General features: G+C 43.5%; 1 protein-coding gene and 1 long non-coding RNA gene across 3 annotated transcripts in view; one reads left to right on the top strand and one right to left on the bottom strand.

The window, feature by feature from the left end:
- The window catches only part of LOC103878794, a 54108-nt gene extending 43722 nt beyond the window's left edge, over positions 1 to 10386 (top strand). The window contains exons 3-4 of one of the 2 annotated variants that reach the window (XR_004179407.1): positions 4362 to 4506; positions 10099 to 10386. This is a non-coding gene — a long non-coding RNA (uncharacterized LOC103878794). Of the gene's footprint in view, positions 1 to 4361; positions 4507 to 10027 lie in introns of both variants that reach the window. The other variant, XR_004179408.1, reaches the window with a different exon arrangement.
- Positions 1 to 20327, bottom strand: part of RNF43 (ring finger protein 43) — a 68604-nt gene that overhangs the window by 22746 nt on the left and 25531 nt on the right. The window lies entirely within an intron of this gene.

Raw genomic sequence — 20327 nt, 5'->3', positions numbered from 1 at the left:
TCTTCTCCAGATGATGACTGAGTCTAGCCTGCCCCCCACTGCCTGTTACTTTGTGGGCACTCAGTATTTGTTGATTAAATGTTGAAAGTCTACAACCAGATAATTGACGATAGTTAACTATGAAGACAAGACAGAGCACACCCAAATCCTGATAATGGTTGCTCTGGGAGAGGAATTTGAGAGGGGGTAGTAAAGAGGGACTTTGGTGTTTTGCTTTGAATACTTTGATCACAGGATAATACATGAGATTTGAGTTTTGTTTTTTGCTGTTGTAGAATAAAAAGGAATGACAGCTATTTATATTTTGTTCCATGTCTTTTCCCTCCTTCCCTTCCAAGGAGATGGCTTCACCTTCTATTTCCTTGCCTCAGGGGCATTTGCCAAAAGCAAATGTTGTTTAAAGTCCTCCCTTCCTGGCTTTTGCAGAAAAAACTGAACTCACTGAGGAAGTGTGAGTGTCCTGAAGGCAGAAGGGCCTGTGGTGAAGGGAGGGGTCAAAGTCTCAGAACTGGGAGGGCAGGAAGGAGGGGTCTGGAGCCACTGTGAGGGGTCTGGAGCCAGGCTGAGTAGTGGGAAGCTGCAGCCTGTGCCCCAGAAGCAGTGGGTCCCTGGAGAAGGACTGAGTACTAGACCCCAGGAGGCTGGGCCCTGGGAGAGATGATGTGCCTGCGTGGATTTCAAGGGAATGCCTGTGATTGGACAAGGAACGTATCTGTGGTGGCCAGCATGGATAAATGTCAGAGGGGTCCCTTGGATATCTTGGTTTTCTTAAAACTCTGGGACTTTTGTTCTACTCTGGGAGGAGAAGTGCCTCTGAAAACAAATGTCTACACAGCTAATGGGATAGGACCTTGGTGTTAGATTTGATAAAAAGAAAATAAAGTAACATGATCTTTCTAGTACAATCATACCTGTGGCATGACAATCACACTCATTATATTTTTGTATGGTTTGACTCTTTTACAATGACAGCTGTCCAAGTATTCTCAAATTAAAAACAAATAATAGCCATTTGAACTAGGACTCAGTTCAGCACCTAGCAAGAAAGACAGCATCGGCATTCCTTGGGTATAACACAGGGGCTGTCTTTGCCCTTCCTCCAAGGAATTGTTAGCCAGGAGGCGGGTTCTTGAGAAAACAGATGCAAATACATTTGTTTCCTTGGAATGCAAGGTCTCCTAATCACGAAGATGCAAACATGATTTCTACACTGGGCCACCTGTCCCCTCAGTGACACCAGGGGGTCAAGAGAAATGAGCTTGCCTGATTTGAGAAGGGTGTGGTTGTGGAGGGCTTAGAGAAACTTGGTGAATTTGACTTCCTCAAAGGCCAGGAGTTAGGACACCCCTGTCTCACAGGCTGCCATGAGGGCAAATTAAGAGGCACTTGCTTTCAAGCATGAGTTAGGTCATTCTGACTCAGAATTCAGCTTTGCATACACATTTTTTACCCTCTGTGTAAAGATACGTGAACTGTCCTTTGGTGGTATGTGTTGTATTTCATATTCCTGAGTCTATTCTCCCTCTGTCCTCCTTATTTGTTCTGATTTTTTCCCCTCCCTCCCAAGACAGACCTAGGGTTCAAATTCTGACCCCATAATTTACTTGTGTGACCTTGGGCATGTTAATCTTTCTGAGCCTCATATTGCTCATCTTTGGAATGGGAACAAAAATGCTTCGTGTAGACAGGAGATAATGGATAGAAGTGCCTAGCACAAAGCCTGACGCTTAGTAAGTGCTCACTTAATGGCAGCTGTTTTTATTACTGCATCTATAATAATAAAGTCCCTTCTTATTCCTGGAAGGGACAAGGCCTTTTCTGAACTTCCCCCTTCTTTGGTAATCAACAGTGCCTCTAAATGCCAGTGTTCGGCAAGGCACAGTCTGGGACAGCTCATTATCCACAGTCACTTCCCTCCTGTTCTCAGACCTCCAAACCTCACTGAACAAGCTCTTCCAGTTCTCAGCCTGCCTCCTTCCCATGAAGGAAGCCATGTGATCTCATTACCTCCTCACAAAGGGCATTTCAGGGCTCAACTGGGCCTGGAACTTAATGCTGGTCTCCCTTTATCCATGGCATCTCCTCCTCTTTGGGTGTGTGCTTCTGCAAGCAATTCTTTACTGTCTCCTGTTTCCCGGGCACTCTCCTCCCCCTCCCTGCCACCGACCTCTGCTGCAATCCTCTCTTAGTTCTCTGATTCCACGTACAGACCTTCAACTAGGCCTTGGACAGGTAACTTTACTGCTTGCTACAATTTTGCCTTTGTAATCAAGAACATTGGCCAGGCATCAAAGGCATCATTCTCCCCATTTCCTCTTTTCAGATTTTACAATCATCCTTTCCTGCGCAACCTCCATTACCCGAACTTTTATCTTAGGTAGGAGGACACACCGGCATCATAAAGTAAAGCTCCTGCAGATATGGGGGTGGGAAAAAAACAGGTTGGCCTGAAGTTGCTGCTTCCGAATCCCAGCACCAGAATAGGCCCACCACTGAGGCCCAGCTTAGTCACCTTGCCTTGTATTGAAGGGAGTCAAGGCTCACATCTACAGGTTAGATCCTAATGGTTATTGTTCAGGGCTTAGATTTGGGAACCTCAAGACCTCTTTCAAAACCTTATATAAACTTGTCACTATCTCTTCGGGATGACTGAGTTTTTCCATGAATCAAGTTGGGAGGCTGGGGAATTGTCAAGAGGAGTTTCTCTTTGTCTATTTATTTTATTTTACTCTATTTATTTTTGAGACAGGGTCTTGCTCTGTCACCCAAGCTGGAGTGCAGTGGCACAGTCTCAGCTCACTGCAGCCTCAACCTCCTGGGCTCAAGCAATCTTCCTGTCTCAGCCTCCCAAGGTGCTGGGACTACAGGCATGCCTCACCAGCCTGGCTAATTTTTGTATTTTTTGTAGAGACAAGGTTTCACCATACTGCCCAAGCTGGTCTCGGACTCCTGGGTTCAAGTGATCCTCCTGCCTTGGCCTACCAAAGTGCTGGGATTACAAGCATACTATCTATTTTTAAAAAATTATTCACAAGAAAAGTGTATTCCTGCTTCCTGTAATTTTTTTAAGCTACGAAAGAAAATAATGTTGGTGGGGAGGGTGAAGCATAACCTTGGGCCACCTGATGGTAGTGCACACTAGCAGGGCATGGATGAAGAGGCCGCCATGATTTCTCACTTGATTCAGGAAACCTCCCTGGGGACACAGGGGTGCTGGTGAGCAAGAGAGCTGACAAGATAGAACTGAAATGATGTTCCGGAATCTAATAGGAAGCAGGGTGGCAAAATCTGAGGGAAAAACTGAGCTCACTGAAACTCCGGTTTGGGGCTCTGCGTATCATAGGCCCTTAGTGTTTGGTGAAAGAATGAGTAAAACTTGATTTGAATCCAGTTGCCATGTGGTTTATAAAAAGAGATGTAAATTGCTAACAGCTGAGCCTGGTTCACACCCATAATGGACCTTCAGAATTTGTCTTTTACAGCTGAAGAAAGCAAGACTCAAGTAACAGATTGCCCACCTAGTTGAAGTTAGTTAACCTAGTTAACACCTAGTTAAAGGAGGTTGAGGTCCCCTAAATTCAACCCCACACTGCCTCCGGGTATGCACGCTGGGGAGGTGTTCTGTGGCATGGTAAACATTAGGTTAGTATTGTAATATAATGCCTGGGATCACAGTGGAAGGCTTCAGGGTCCCCATTTCTAGAATTTTCAAACCTGAATCATTCTTAACAAGGCAGAAGCAGGATCTGTCTGTTCCTTGTGCTCTGCCTCCAAGCCTCAGCTTCCTTCCTCTCCTCTAGGGTTTATCTCATCTCCTCTCCTAGCCACAACAAAGGCAGCCAGGCAGGGCGCGGTGGCTCAAGCCTGTAATCCCAGCACTTTGGGAGGCCGAGACGGGCAGATCACGAGATCAGGAGATCAAGACCATCCTGGCTAACACGGTGAAACCCCGTCTCTACTAAAAAATACAAAAAACTAGCCGGGCGAGGTGGCGGGCGCCTGTAGTCCCAGCTACTTGGGAGGCTGAGGCAGGAGAATGGCGTGAACCCGGGAGGCAGAGCTTGCAGTGAGCTGAGATCCGGCCACTGCACTCCAGCCTGGGCGACACCGTCTCAAAACAAACAAACAAACAAACAAACAAAAAAAACAAAGGCAGCCAGACCCAGACGCTGCTCAGAGACACTTTCCCAGTGAAACGTCCCTGTTGGTTTAGGATGAGAAAGGTGTGTCCTGAAATTAGAGGTCATAGAAGCTCAGACCCAAATAATGGTCATTCAGCCAGACTGCCATTTTCCTCACTCCCTCGCCCCACATTACAGATGCTGTTCTTCAATTTCCAAATTCACCTATCCTCATTTCAGACTGTGCTGGAGCTCCATGATGCAACTGGACTTCTTTACATGAAAACAGCCCCCATGGTGGGGTTTTCCTGACCCCACACTCTGCCTAGCATCTTTGTATGGTGATTCACAGATCATTAGTGCACTCCTAAGGAAGTGGAAGAAGGTAAGGAAAAGAAGAGCTAATTATCTGAGCTGCTTTTGAAATAAAGTGATATCAGAGAAGAAAGTTTATTTGGCACTAATCAGACAGAGAGAAGGAGGAAAAATCCCAGCCACCCAAGAAGTAGAACTTTTATATCATTATATTCTCACACAGAAACAGGGTTGGTCCTGACTCAGTCAGAATGACCCCTAGCTACAAAGGTACTAGGAAGCTACTCATGAAGTTAGAAGCAAAGAAGAGGGAGCCCATCAAATATCATTTTAGTTACATCAGGGATCTTTAGAAGCAAGGCCATGAAATAGAATACCAAGTTCTGAAGCCTATGAAGATCAAGACCTTAAAAGATAACCCAGTCATGTGTTCTGGACTCCTTTTCTCCACCAGGTGAGGAACTCAGGGCTCAACCATCCAAAAATCATACTAATTGGTCCTGGGAAGTCAGCTGACTTCTGATCACTGTCCCAGGAAAGATCTTGTGACCCTCACTGACCTCCATCTTATAGGGAGTACCACTGAGGCCCCTTGTTTAGCTAGGTCTTATTCAAAGAAGTCGTCTGCTGAAAGGCTGAGGTCTTGACACAGATGACAAGTATTGCTAGGGGTAATATCTAATTCCCACATGCCCAGGATAAGGTCTATAGAGGCTTTGTCCAGGGCCCTTCTGAGGCCTGGTCTTAACTCTTGCCACAACAAAGTAGTTAACTGAACTCTCACACCTAACCCAATGTGCTACTTGCAAACAGCCTTGACAGAGTTTGCTTTATGATTTGATTTTGCGGTTCCTGTTCCAGCCAAACTCAGGCCAGAGATGGCAGGAATCTGAAAACCTACTAGAAGCAGATAAGTGTTTATTTTTGAGTAATTATTTAGGTTAAGATTTCAATGCTTAAAAGGCCAAAGACTAAAGCCAGACAGTCCCTGTGAAAAACACCAAAGAAATGAAACTTAAGGAAACCAGATTATTTGTTTAAATAAGCCAGAGGCCCATCTGGACTACCGGCAGAGCTACTCAAGCATTGCTAAATTTGGTGATTTCAGTGCAAGGGTGTGAAAGAGCTTCATTAACATGGTTACTTCACACATATTCCAGGTCTTTCAGGCTTAGTCTCCTGCTCAGAGGCTGTAGGGATTTCAAGGTGTCCTGCAAACTCTGCTCCATACTGCTGTCTTCCACAACTGGCTTGCCCTGGGGCTTAGAAGCCCTTTGAGGGCAGAAACTATCTCCAAATGGGCTGGCTCAATGAAATCTTCTATGCTCAGGTTTGCGTTGGCACCATGTAAGTGGGGATGGAATGAAGCTATGAAGCTTGCTCGGCTGGTCCCAGTCCCCGGTTCCTAGGCAGTAACACACAATATTGTATTTACATTGCAAAGTGGGAAAAATGTGGAGGATGGGCCTGGGGTTCAATAAAGAAACAATAAAGGGATCACAGGGGTAGTTGCACTCAGAAATTACATCAGGAGGAAAAGGACAAAATTATTCAAGTCACCAGCCAACTCAGATGCCCAGAGTCTCTCCTTAGAAGCCATTGGGGGGTTGACATTAGGCCAGGGAGGTTTCTGTTCAGAAGAGGCAACAGCCAAGAAGGGCTTGTGTTGGAGATAGCCCAAGGGCTCCAGCCTGACTGCTGACAGCCCTTTGACCACAGCTCTGGATCTCTGTCCACGGGGTGGCCCTAGGGAAGAGGCCTGCTTTGGGGGGACTGTTTAATGATTTGCCAGCAAAGAACTAGGCAAACAGACTGCTGGCAGCTGCCTAGATGCAACAGGAGAGTGGATTTTTATTCCCACCCACAGTGTAGCCTTCCAGGCAGGGAATAAAAGAAAAAGTGAGATGGCTCTGGGAGAGTCTGGGAGGGATTGCCATTTGGGGCTTAGCATTTCACTGGGTCTCTATGGATGGTGCCTGGATATCTCAGCATTGGTGCCAGCTGGTATTTCTATCCTCTGAATATTTTGGAAATTCCCAATAGTAGCATCTCTTGCGCTCCTAGGAGCTAAAATGTAAGATATATAAATAGCCTTTTATGGCAGAATTCTAGGCATTAAAGAGAATGAAAGCAGAAAAACACTGTCTTAGCTCCTAAGAAGTCTTTTACAGAAAACGTATGATGGGAAGATAGTTTGGTTCTCTGACAAATTCTTTTTCCTTTCTCTTCCCATGGACGTTTCCCTATTTCTTTGGTTCTATAGAGAAAAAAAATGGCACCTCTCCTATCCCCTGTGAGCCAAAGACTGTGAGAACTCCAATCCGATAGCTCTCTACTTCTTTTTGCCCTTGACTCCACATGCCAGTCCAAATTGGGCCCTTCTCTAATCCTTTGACCAGCCCTCAGTCCCCAGAACTAAATACTTTCCCTCATATATTCCCCTAAAGCCATCTATTCAAAATTCTTTTTTTTTTTTTTTTTTGAGTCTCGCTCTGTCGCCCGGGCTGGAGTGCAGTGGCCGGATCTCAGCTCACTGCAAGCTCCGCCTCCCGGGTTCCCGTCATTCTCCGGCCTCAGCCTCCCGAGTAGCTGGGACTACAGACGCCCGCCACCTCGCCCGGCTAGTTTTTTGTATTTCTTAATAGAGACGGGGTTTCACCATGTTAGCCAGGATGGTCTCGATCTCCTGACCTCGTGATCCGCCCGTCTCGGCCTCCCAAAGTGCTGGGATTACAGGCTTGAGCCACCGCGCCCGGCCTTATTCAAAATTCTTAAATGACACTTACCTCTTACTGTAGGTCAGTGCTCCATTGTGACCCACCCTCTTACCTATTTCCTCCAGCAGAATGCCTGATTCTTAGGGCAATGAAACATTAGTTCTTTCCTCCTTCCTGCAAAGTAGAATCTGAGCTCCTTGAGGTCAGGGACTAGGTCTTATTCATCACTTACATCATGCCATGCACACAGTAGATGTTAAGAAAAATGCATGTTGAATCATCCGTTTTAATAAACAGAGGTAAAATAAATTTGGTGGTTGCCTTGTCATTTTATCAGGATATGATTATTTTCAGATTTCTGCTTTCTCTTCAGAAACTTTCTGCATACTCCCTGTAAGTTTCAGTTTCAAAGTCAGCTTTAGAGTATCTTGACCTCATCACAAGGCGGAGTTCTCTTCTTTCCTTTCCACCATCATGCCTAGCTCTCTTCCACAACCCTGAACAAAACTCACTTGTTTCTGGAGAATCTTCCTGTTTAATAACCCATCCCATTACTCTTTTATTGTCTCCTCTCAGTATCAATGTATTGCTAAGTTATGCATAACCCTGAATGGGGAAGAAAGCAACAGTCTCCCACCCCAAAGGAATGAGTCTTGCTCTCAGGAGAGTAACACCTGACTGTAGGCTACAGCAGCGTATACACATGCTGAATGCACAGGGTCTTAAGGCCATTCGTTAGACAACACACAGGGCATGGGAATGCACAGCGCACAGCACATAAACACTGGGGGAATGTGGAATGAATGGACTAACTTGCTCTTGCTGTATGGCTTTGGAAGTACTCTCTTGTCATTTTGGGCCCTTCAGTCTCTCTCCCAGATTTATTGAGAGGTTATTTTTTGAGAGAAGCCATTTAGAGACTATTACAAACAATTAAAAAAAAAAAAAATCCCTGCAGTATTGACAGAAAGAAACTCTTGCTCCCCACTGGCTTCAGGCCATAGTGTCAGCTGTCTGCAGTGAACTTCAGTCCCTACCAAAATTTTATGAGGACTTGGCCCAGAGATCTGCACAGAAAAGTTCTGGGAAAACTTAGAAGCAGTTCACTCTTGATAATATTCCATATTTTTTTCTGAGTGGGTTTTTCTTACCTTTGGTGGGATGAGAGATGAATTACATTTTTTTCTCTGTCCTTTATTCCTTGAAAAGTGGATGTATCTGAAGCCCAAGTTTTTTTGTTTGTTTATTTGTTTGTTTTTGAGACAGAGTCTCACTCCATCACCCAGGCTGGAGTGTGGTGCTGTAATCATGGCTCACTGCTGCCTTGACCTCCCGGGCCCAAACCTGGAAGGATCACACCTCAGTACCCCAAGTGGCTGGGAATACAGGAGCATACCACCAAGCCTGGCTAATGTTTTTGATTTCCATTTTTGGTAGAGACAGGGTCTCCCTGTGTTGCCCAGGCTGGTCTCAAAATCCTGGTCTCAAGCGATCCTCCTGCCTCAGCCTCCCAAAGGGCTAGGACTATAAGCATAAGCCACTGCATCCAGCTGAAGCCCAAGTTTTTTTGTTTTTTGGAGGTTTTTTTTTTTTTTTTTTTTTTTTTCTGTTGCCCAGGCTGGAGTGCAATGGCATGATCTCGGCTCACTGCAACCTCCGCCTCCCGCATTCAAGTGATTCTCCTGCCTCAGTCTCCTGAGTAGCTGGGATTACAGGCATGTGCCACCATGCCTGGCTAATTTTTGTACTTTTAGTAGAGACAAGGTTTCACCATGTTGGTCAGGCTGGTCTTGAACTCCTGACCTCAAGTGATCTACCTGACTTGACCTCCCAAAGTGCTGGGATTATAGGTGTGGGCTACCGTGCCCAGCTAAAGCCCAAGTTTTAAAGACTTCAGCTAAAGAGACATTTGATTCCACCACCCCGCCTTTGTTTCAGCTTCCCAGCAGCTTGATCAGCTCTCCAGCCTATCCTGCCTCTGAGAACATATGTAGGCCACCTCATGCCAAAGGCAGTTGTATGTTCAAATATTCCAGACATCCTTTGACTTGCTCTTTATGAACTATGAGCTCTTTGTTACTTTTTTTTTTTTTTTTTTTTTTTTTGAGACAGAGTCTTGCTCTGTCGCCCAGGCTGGAGTGCAGTGGCCGGATCTCAGCTCATTGCAAGCTCCGCCTCCCGGGTTCACGCCATTCTCCTGCCTCAGCCTCCCGAGTAGCTGGGACTACAGGCGCCCGCCACCTTGCCCAGCTAGTTGTTTTTTTTTTTTGTATTTTTTAGTAGAGACGGGGTTTCACCATGTTAGCCAGGATGGTCTCGATCTCCTGACCTCATGATCCGCCCGTCTTGGCCTCCCAAAGTGCTGGGATTACAGGCTTGAGCCACCGCGCCCGGCCTGTTACTTCTTAATTGTTCAAACCTCTTTATTTTTCTTGCTAAGCACAAATAGTAAGAGACACAAAAAGATAATCAAAGTACTGATAAATGAGAGAGGAATCTTCTCAGTTATCAAGTTGGCTCTGCTGAATAGAATTTCCTGTTCACATCTGTCAGAAGATTCAGGGAGGTACCATCACCACACTGAGTGGGTAAGGGAAGTACTTAGAGAGTTAGGGAGGGGAGCCAAATTCCTGGGTTGAGAGTTCACAGGGCAATGAGGATCAATAGCAGCACTTTTGATTTGTACACTGTTATCAAGGTACAAAGCAACACTACCCTTTGTCCTTTTTATTTTTACTCTGCTAATGGAACCCTTCACCCTAAATTAAGATTATTATTCAGCTTTGATGTTGCATTTTATATTAGCAAAGTGCTTTATAATCCTTCATTAGCAATTTTACTCTCTTTATTAATACCACTCATTTCACAAATTAGGTAACTGAGGCTTGAAGAGACAATGCAATGCATATTGGGCTTGTGACCTGACTTCTGGGCATTGATTTCAGGTACTAAATCTAATGAAGGGAGACTTGACAGACCCCAGGAAGAAGCACAGAGTAAAAGGGCAGAAGCACGGACATAAGAAGAACTTTCTTGGGAACTAAATCTCCGATGACATAGTGAAATACTTCAAAATGTTGCTTTCTTTTGCTGGTAGTAAAATTGAGAACTCTCACTACTTAAATGAAAAATATGACCACCAAACACATCTTTAACAGGAAAACAGTTTTCTTGATTGCTGAATTTCCTCCCTAACAGAGTTGACATAGAAAAATAAATGTGTTTGAACTTAATGGTGTCAGTTGTTTCCTAAGAAAGGGACTGATACTATAGCAAGGCAAAGAGCCCTAAATTACTTCTGACCCAATGAATCTGCACTTCTTGACTCTTCACAGGTTGCTCATGACATAAAGCTATTCTAGTTCTTCCACTTCTCTGATTGTCCTCACTTATTGCCTCTTCCTCTTACTTTTCTTCCTCTCCTTCTTGTTTAAATATATATGTTTCCTAAAGATGTATTCTCTGATCTCTATTATCTCTCTTCTGAAGTTCTTATTCACTCCAGTATCTTTAATTATGACTCCCAAATTGGTATCTGAAGTCAAATCTTCTGTACTTCAAAATGCTTGTTAAACATTATTTCTTTGTAGTCCTCCTGATACCTCAAACTTAAATATACCAAACCTAAATATCACATTCTCCCTACACTCCATCCTAAGCCAATAACCTCTCTTAACTTACCTATTTCAGGTAACGGCACCACCTATTTTCCTAGAGACTCAGGCTGAGCACCTCACAGTCATTATGATTCCTCCTCCTAGTAATTGCAAAGACTATGCCATCACTTGTCTTTGGAGATCTACCTTTTCTATGTCTCTGGAGTTGGAACCATTACAACAGACTTCTAACTAGTCTTTAGTCCCTCACCATTCTAAAGCTCTCTGTCATTTCAAGAACAATGTTCCTAGACACAGCACTGATTCTATCATTGCCCTGTTCAAATACTATCAGTGGCTGTCCACTGTCTTCTGAATTAAATTCAAACTCCATAGCCTGTCACATCAAGGCCTCGGTGCTCAGTACTGGTTTTGGAATCAGACAAGTTGGTTTTAAATTTCAACTCGGTTTTGCATTTCAACTCTATCACTTCCAAGCTGTGGGTAACCTAATCTCTCTAAGTCTCCTTTTACAAATGGAGGCTAGGCACAGTGGCTCATGCTTGTAATCCCCTGACTTTGAGAGGCCAAAATGGGCAAATTACTTGAGTCCACAAGTTCAAGACTAGCCTGGGAAACATAGCAAGACCCCATCTCTACAAAAAATGTTTTAAAAATTAGCTGTGCACGCTAGTAGATGTCGGTAATCCCAGCTACTCAGGAAGTTGAGGCTGCAGGATTGCTTGAGCTCAGGAGGTCGAGGCTACAGCAAGCTATGACTGTGCCACTGCACTCCAGCTTGTGCAAGACCTTGTCCCTAAAAAAAACAAGAAACGAAACAAAAACAACAAAAAACACCATGCAAGAAGATCATTGCAGAAATAAAATGAAGTAACATATTTAAAGTACCAGCAGTTCCTGCACATAGTAATCACTCAGAAGTATGTGTTTCTTCCCTTCTCTACCTTTTCAGTTTCATCCCCACCTCTCTCCTCAATGCACCATACTAGTCCAAAATAAATTGGATTACTCACTATTCTCTCACATTCTCTTGGAATGCCTATTATTTCTGTTCTGTGACTTATTAAAATCCTATATATCCTTCAATGGCAAGTTCATATGCTACCTCTTCCATGAAGAATCTCTTCTTCTTCATCTGAAATGCCCCAAACATCTTGTTTGTATCTACATATGGTAATTTTCACCTTCTGCTTTATATTCTTTTCTTTTTTTAATAAACAGAGATGGGGTCTTGCTATGTTGCCCAGACTGGTCTCAAACTTCTGGCCTCAAGTGATCTTCCTGTCTTGGCCTCCCAAAGTGCTGAGATTACAGGTGTGAGCCACCATGCCTGGCCTATACTCTTACTTACTAAATTGAGGGCAGGGGTTTCTTTATAATCCCGCATAGCACAATGCTCTAACGTAAAAGGCAGTCAATAAATGTGTGCTAAATTAATATTGAAAATATTTCGTCTCCCAGGTCCATTTTGGTCCATTTCTTTGTGATTCGTACTTCACACTAAGCACTCTTTAGAAACAACCTCTGGAGGGATATCAGAATTTCAAACAATGTTAACAGAGAAGCTGAGTCAGTCTGGGATTAAGTTTAGTCCTAGTTCAGCCAAAAGGAATTGTCTGGACTCTGTTCCTGCTTGAGGAGATATCATAATTTGGCAGCTTGTGTGAGCCATGGGAACTCATTCGAATACATTTACACGAGAATGTATTTGTCTTAGGAATGGGTACACCAAAGTGCATGACACCTGGCTGGGCGCGGTGGCTCACACTTGTAATCCCAGCACTTTGGGAGTCCGAGGCAGGCAGATCACTTGAGGTTGGATGCTCGAGACCAGCCTGGCCAACACGGTGAATCCCTGTCTCTACTAAAAATACAAAAATTAGCCAGGCATGGTGGCAGGTGCCTGTAATCCCAGGTACTCAAGAGGCTGAGGCAGGAGAATCAGGAGAATCGCTTGAACCTGGGAGACGGAGGTTGCAGTGAGCCAAGATTGTGCCACTGCACTCCAGCCTAGCGACAGAGACAGACTCCGTCTTAAAACAAAACAAAACAAAACAAAAAAAGTGCAAGACACCTATAAAAGTCAACTACTATTAGATTGACAGTGACAATGGCTTCACTGGAAACAAAAGGAGATCCAAAAAGTTCTGAATAGTTCTGAATATGGCTCAGCTAAGATATAACTATCTTACTCTGGCTTTCATCCAATACATTTCCTCTTGGCCCAGTTAGCAAATGGGTAATTATATGACATCAGCCACCATGGGGTGGCTGGGACATAAGGTGGCTTCATGGTGCCATATAATGTGGCACCAAGTTTCTGAATCACCAACCACAGGTGCATCAATTCTTCCCCGCACCACACACACCCCCTCCATAAAACCACCTTATCTGATATTTCTGTTGACACAGTGACTATGCTTCAGGCACTTTCCTTTGCTTCTTCTTAATGTTTGTTCGGGTGGGTACCTCTGTGCAGATGCCTATAAATGAGTTCTTAGGGTACAGAAGTAACCACCCAGTCATCAGGCCATACTTTTGTTTTTAGGCAGGTTTAACTCAGAAAGTAGCAGCATATGTAATTGCTAAGCCAACACCTACCTGAACTACTTCAGAGGCTAAGCCCCTTTCCTAGCCAAATATCTAACTACTAGAGTTGCCGTCTGTTACTAAGTTGATTCCTTGCCTGGGCATTATCGGACCTGTTTCTGGAGCCATCTTTCTCCCTAAAATGACAGCCGCAATAGTTTCCCCCAAACCCTTTGTGACAGGGCAGATCAATGGCTCCCAAGTGATCCCTGTCAAGAAACTGAGACTCACTTCATGTGACCACTGAGTGCAATGCTGGATGGGCATGCACAGAGATTTCCCTCATAGGTACATCAGAATGGGTCTGAAATATTGCCTCTTACTTGGCAAGTATTTGATGAGCACCTATCTTCTTCCCAAAACTGTTAGGTCCAACTCAGGCGGTACAGTCTCATTGGGAAGATAACATATTCACAAAGTAAATGGTGGTACAAAATGACATTGTATCAAAGGCCACATTGTGTGGTAAAGCCAGTAGGACCTACAGGATTTCTCGAGGAGATGGATCTTAAGCTCACCCTTAAAGAGGACAGAATTTGGACAGGAGAATAATAGCCACAGGATCTAGTCCATTGGCATCTGTCAAATGGATTTTTCTTTTTTTTTTTTTTTTTTGAGACGGAGTCTCGCTCTGTCACCCAGGCTGGAGTGCAGTGGCCGGATCTCAGCTCACTGCAAGCTCCGCGTCCCGGGTTTACGCCATTCTCCTGCCTCAGCCTCCCGAGTAGCTGAGACTACAGGCGCCCGCCACCTCGCCCGGCTAGTTTTTTGTATTTTTAGTAGAGACGGGGTTTCACCATGTTAGCCAGGGTGGTCTCGATCTCCTGACCTTGTGATCCGCCCGTCTCGGCCTCCCAAAGTGCTGGGATTACAGGCTTGAGCCACCGCGCCCGGCCCAAATGGATTTTTCAAACTTCTGAGCTTACTTGAGAAGAAACCAGAAGCCAGGTGAGAGAAAAAGTAAGGTTGTTGAGCAGTTTCTCTCAAGTCTTCAAGGTACAGGAAGACTTGTCTGACTGAAAAAATAGATCTGCAAAGATAGTTTGGATAGCTGAGGTAGGATCAAATTACAAAGGCTACTGCATGCCAAGATGAGAGTTAAAGCTTGCTCTCATACGCAAAAAAGGAATCATCCTAAATTCGTAAGAGGATCTCATTATCAAAACAGTACTGTAAGAAGAACAATTTAATAGCAGAGTAAACCAGTGCAATGAAGAGAAAATTAGTGGTAGGAAAATCAGTTAGAGAGTTCCAGTAATCTAGTACTGGCATGATGAGAGCTTGAACTCTGGTAGTAATAGTTAAAAGGAGACGGAATGAATCACAGAAATTACGAAGGAAGTGTTAAAAGTACTTGACAGATTGGAGTACAAGGATGAAGGAAATGGAGAAGTTAAAAGTTCTAAACCTGGAGAATTGGAAAAGGGATGTTGCATTAACAAAATGGGGAAATTAGAAAAAGAAGTTAGGGTAGGGAAAATTTAAGTCAGTCTTGATATACTAAATGAGGAATGAATATTTAAATCTTAAAGGCAGTTTGAAATAGGAATTGGAGTTTGAGTGACAAGCCTTCTGAAACTGATTCTGGTATATGCTAAAATTTGCTAACTATTGATCAACAGGGTTCAAAACAATTCTAGGCAGTTTCCTTACTACATGTAGAATGAAAGCCACCAGAGTGGGAGGCCAATATGCAAAACTGGTCATTTCCCAAAAGATAGGCTCTATGTTCAGGTAGAAGAACAGAGGCTTCCTCCATTATTTCCCCATCATATTAAATTTACATATGATCTCAATATTAACCAGGGCATTGAATTCAGTGGATCTGAAACATCTGCAGAAGCTTCAAAGCTTTCTTGTATCTTATAAATTCTGTATGTCTATAATTCTACTACATAAATATGATCTAACACATGCTTTCAAATTACTACTCTCCTGTTTACCATGAACAAATAACAATGCTGGACAAAATGGTAACAAAATCTGATTTAGTTTGCCTTAGTGCTTCAATTCTTCTAAAGGACCTAATTTCTTTTTAAGATTGAACTACTGCTTTTTCCATGGAAGAAAGTATTACTTGTCTTAGATGAAAAAAAGGATACACTGCTCATCTCTGCAGTTGGTAAATCAGAAGTAGAGCACATAACGGGCTGCAGGGCGGCATGTCCTCATCCTCAAGCTCTGCACTCTTTTATTTTATCCATGCTCCTCCAAAGCTACATTCAGAATCAGCAAAGAAAATGTGAATGGTGGGAACGAGACAAACCCCAAATCCAGCATATGTAAAGGGAATAAAACAGTGCCCCCGAAAGCTGAGCAAAACGGAATATAAAACAAAGAAAACAGAAGGCATGAGGTCAGAGCTTTCTAACTAATATGTTATGAGGGCCCCAGTCAAGTTATAAAAGGCAGATCCTTTTTTTTTCTTTTTTTAATTTTCTAGAAGAATGTCACATGGCCCTATCATTTTTCTTTAGTTGAAGAAAGTGAGGCAAATGTTAAGATATTGTTTTGTAGAGCAAAAAACTCTAGCTGCTTTACACTTGAGATTCTGGTGTAAAGGGTAAAACCTGCAACTTTGATGCTCACCTTGAATACTGGTGAGTGTAGGATTTTATTTCACCTGCTATTTAAAACCTATGGCCTAATCTACACTGTTTCAGCAACAGTAGCCTTAAAACCATATGAACATCTTTAGAAATAGTAACCAGGAAAGGGTCTTCTGAAATTAAGATGCTTACAATAAGTTGCACTTGGCTTTCCTGCACCATCCTTTGATACCAGAACACTCAAATTCTAGCTCCTCAGCTAAATTCTAAAAGACGTTTAATGATCCCATTTACTAAGTGCCTAGAATACTCAATATTGCTTAGCAAAAGTAGCAATTTAATGAAAAAGGCAAAAGAAAATGGGTGAGAAACATGAAAGAAAAGAAGCAAATTTTAAACAAAGGACTGAAACTTTTTGTTTTTTGTGGAATGAAGTTTCCCTGATCACTTCTGTCCACGCTGCTGTTCTTTCTCATTGTAAAGTTCTGTAGAAACTCACTGTATACTCTCAAGGTAGAGTTCTCTAGTATGTATCTAGAGTATCTGAAGGGCTCCGTTAGTAAGCACCTTGAGGGCAGGAATGTTTGTTATCTTATGCTCCCCTTGAGGCCCTCTCCGGGGCCCAGCATTGTGCCCTGCACCAGGGTTTAGTAATACTGAGTAATTGTGAAGCCAACTGGAGATATGGAGTACAGTAAGGACCAAACCTAGAAAGATCGTAAAGCAGAGGGACAAATAAAAAGGGTGAGGGGTGAGCTTTCAGACATGAGTGTGTGCTGGAAAATTGAGCTGAAAAATTAAATTTCCAATTCAGAAAATTCCTTCGCCACTGTTTATTCCTGGTCAGGGGTCCCACCTCTCCACCACCACCCCCATTCCCCACCGTCCAACACATTTTTTTCCTTCCAGCATCAGCCAGGTGCAGAACAAAAGGAAATTAATGATTTAGTTATTGCTCCAATGCTGAAAGTTTGAAAGTCAGTCATTCGGAGCAGGTTCCATTGTGTGTCCCTGCATGTCTTGGGCTTTGGTGGCTGTGCACAGAGTACCATGGCTCCAATCACCACGGTGGGGGCCAATGCTGGACGCCCTGGCTTCTGAGCAAGAGAGATGAAAGGCTTCTTCTAATGTAATAACTGACGGCCTCTCAGTGCCGTTTGAACTGTTTACAGGCTGAGTTAACGATTACAGGCAATGTGTATCTTGGCCAGGTGCCCGAAATTCTTACCCACCCGTCAGATATTATCAAAGAGCCCTTCCATGCCTGGCTGGAGTCCTTCCAAAGCACCTCACAGAGATGCCGACACAAAAGGAGGAGTGTTCAGAATGTGCTCTCTGTCTCTCCAGAGGCCAAGCAAGAAAGTCAGAGGATCAGCATGAATTAGGTGCTGGGGACACTGAGTTTCCAGGACCACTCAGGACTGGGGAGAGGGTCAAGGTCAGAACTGGGGCCAGCAGAACCAGATTCCTTTCGAAGCAATTTAGGAGGTGTATGTAAGAGTCTTTGCAGCTGGTAGCTAAAGGATGGGGGTAGAAAAACGACCCTCAAGATGAAACAGAAATCTATACCACATAATAGAACAAGCAGCCCCTAAGACAGTGGATCTGGAAGAATGGACTAACTATTATGGGGCAGTGATCAGAGGAGGGAGGAAAGTATATTTTTCCCCCAAGGGATATGCATACAATTTGTAAAAGAATATCACCTTAAGGACAGGACAGAGCAGGACCAGAGTAGGAAACTTCAAAAATAATAGTAAATAAAGTAGGGAGAGCTAAGAAAATACCTCTTTTTGGGGGTGAATCCCAAGAGACTAAACGGCATCTGTTTAAGAACTATCAAAATGTTTTTCACACAAATACATACTTCATATTAACCATGAGATATAACAGGAAGCCAGCTAGTTAATGACCAAAAAATGAACTTATCATCAAATAATGCTGGAAAAGCTTAGGAAAATGGTAATTTTTACTTCTTATTGATTAAGTACCCATTGACCTCTGGAATACATATGGAAGGGAAATAAATGGCAGTCCCTACAACTAAGACATATAAATCTAAAGTCAACATGTAAGACAGTTACACACTCATTCCAAAACTATTATCACTACAACAGCTCTCTCAAAGCGGAATACCTGTCTTCAAAACCTAGGGAGGGGTTATATGGCTTCTTTATCTCCATACATGGCCTAATGTAGAGAACAGCATATAACTTAGCACAAAATGCTCTCATAAGAAACTCTGGCAACAATGGATGTAATTCATGCTCTTTCATCCATATGTGAATATAATAATCATTAGTACCTTGTGTTTCCTTGAAGCTTCAATTGGATATGGTTGTTTCATTCTCTTGTCCTAACTTGCTGGTTAATGTTGCTATTATGGAGCAGCTGGTGACCCACCCTGTGTAGTAGGGGATAGGCCCCCGTGTTAAAAGACTCTTCTTTGGGTTATCTACCTTGAGGAGGAGGTACACTTGACATTCCAGTTGACCCTTAAACAACACGGGTTTGAACTGCGTGGATCTTCTTCTGCCTCTGACACCCCTGAAACAGCAAGAACAACCCCTTGTCTCCCTCCTTAACCTAGTAAGGTGAAGACAAGGAGAAGGAAGACCTTTATGATGATCCACTTTCACTTAATGAATAGCAAATACATTTCCTTGGGCCAGGCGCAGTGGCTCATGCCTGTAATCCTGGCACTTTGGAAGGCCGAGGCGGGTGGATCACCTCAGGTCAGGATTTCGAGACCAGCCTAAACAAAATGGTGAAACCCCATCTCTACTAAAAATACAAAAATTAGCCAGCATGGTGGCAGATGCCTGTAGTCCCAGCTACCTGGGAAGCTGAGGCAGGAGAATCACTTGAAAGCAGCAGGCAGAGGTTGCAGCGAGCCAATATGGCGCCACTGCACTCCAGCCTGGGCATCTAGAGCAAAACCCCATCTCAAAAAAAGAAATTCTCTTCCTTATGATTTTTTTTAGTAATATTTTCTTTTTTCTAACTTACGTTATTGTAACATAGTATATGATACACAAAACATGCAAAATATGCTTGTCTACTGTTATTAGTAAGGATTCTAGTTAACAATAGCTTATTAATAGTTAGGTTTTGGGGGTATCATATGTTATATGCAGATTTTTGACGTGCAGGAAGTCAGTGCCCCAATCCCTGTGTTGTTCAAGAGTCAACTGCACTATTTTGATTACAATGTAGGTCAAGAAACTGACTAATTTAATATTTGAGATTCATTGTAATGCTTTCTACAACAGATCATAACTCATGTGCATTTTACTTGGGCAGTGCCCTAAATAGAAACACAACTGGAGGGCCGGGCGTGGTGGCTCACACCTGTAATACCAGGGCTTTGGGAGGCTGAGGCTGGTGAATCATGAGGTCAGGAGATCGAGACCATCCTGGCTAACATAGTGAAATCCCATCTCTACTAAAAATACAAAGAAATTAGCCGGCCGTGGTGGCGGGTGCCTGTAGTCCCAGCTACTCGGGAGGCTGAGGCAGGAGAATGGCGTGAACCCGGGAGGCAGAGCTTGCAGTGAGCCGAGATCGCACCACTGCACTCCAGCCTGGGCAACAGAGCAAGACTCCATCTCCAAAAGAAACAGAATTGGATGTGGTTGGGTTGTTTCAGAGAAGTGCTCCCAGCATTCCCTAGACTCCTCTCTACTGGGGATACCCTTCTCTCCTGAGGAAAGACAAGAGTTCAGTTTGATTTTTAGAACACAATTAGAAATCTTGGTTGCAATAAAATGAAAGAAAGAATGTGAGTCAGTGGTAAGCTTTGAAAGGTAAAACTACAAAAGGAAACCCTATCCGTTGATGGTGAATTTTAGAAGAAATTCCAGAGAATCTCTTAGAATGTGGCCGCATGCTCGTCTAGAAGATAGCCTTAAAAAAAGAAGAGAACATGTCTTTGGCTTATCTATGACTTGATATCAAGTAGAATAATGAAGAAAAGTAAAGCATTGAATATTATCCACATGAAGAGAAATAATCTAGAAGGTGATTAGAGAAACAGAAGAAATCAAGTAAAGTAAGAACTTAGATATCACTGCACTTCTGAAATATACAGAAACCAGATAGTTCAACAATCCTCACACAGCGTGGGTGAGAGTACACCTGGAGCACTTCCTATCCTATGTTTAGAGGTCTTACTTTGTAAAAGAGATTAACACACAAGAAGTTCAAAGCAGGCCAACAAAAGGGTAGAGGGACTTGAGGAGATGATTCACAGGGAAGGGCAAGGGCCACCTATACTTTCGAGAATAACAACAAGGGTACCCGCAATAGTTACCTCTCTAGTAACTGGGCTGCTCCAGATGCACTGGCTCCATTGAAACACCAGCTGTGTCTTTGAACTTTAGGACTCTTGGGGTGGGTGGGAAATAGCCCTCTTTCATC

This window comes from Papio anubis, chromosome 17 (assembly GCF_008728515.1).
Source record: "Papio anubis isolate 15944 chromosome 17, Panubis1.0, whole genome shotgun sequence".
NCBI classification, from domain to species: Eukaryota; Metazoa; Chordata; class Mammalia; order Primates; family Cercopithecidae; genus Papio; species Papio anubis.
This window is presented reverse-complemented; position numbering and strand designations above follow the sequence as displayed.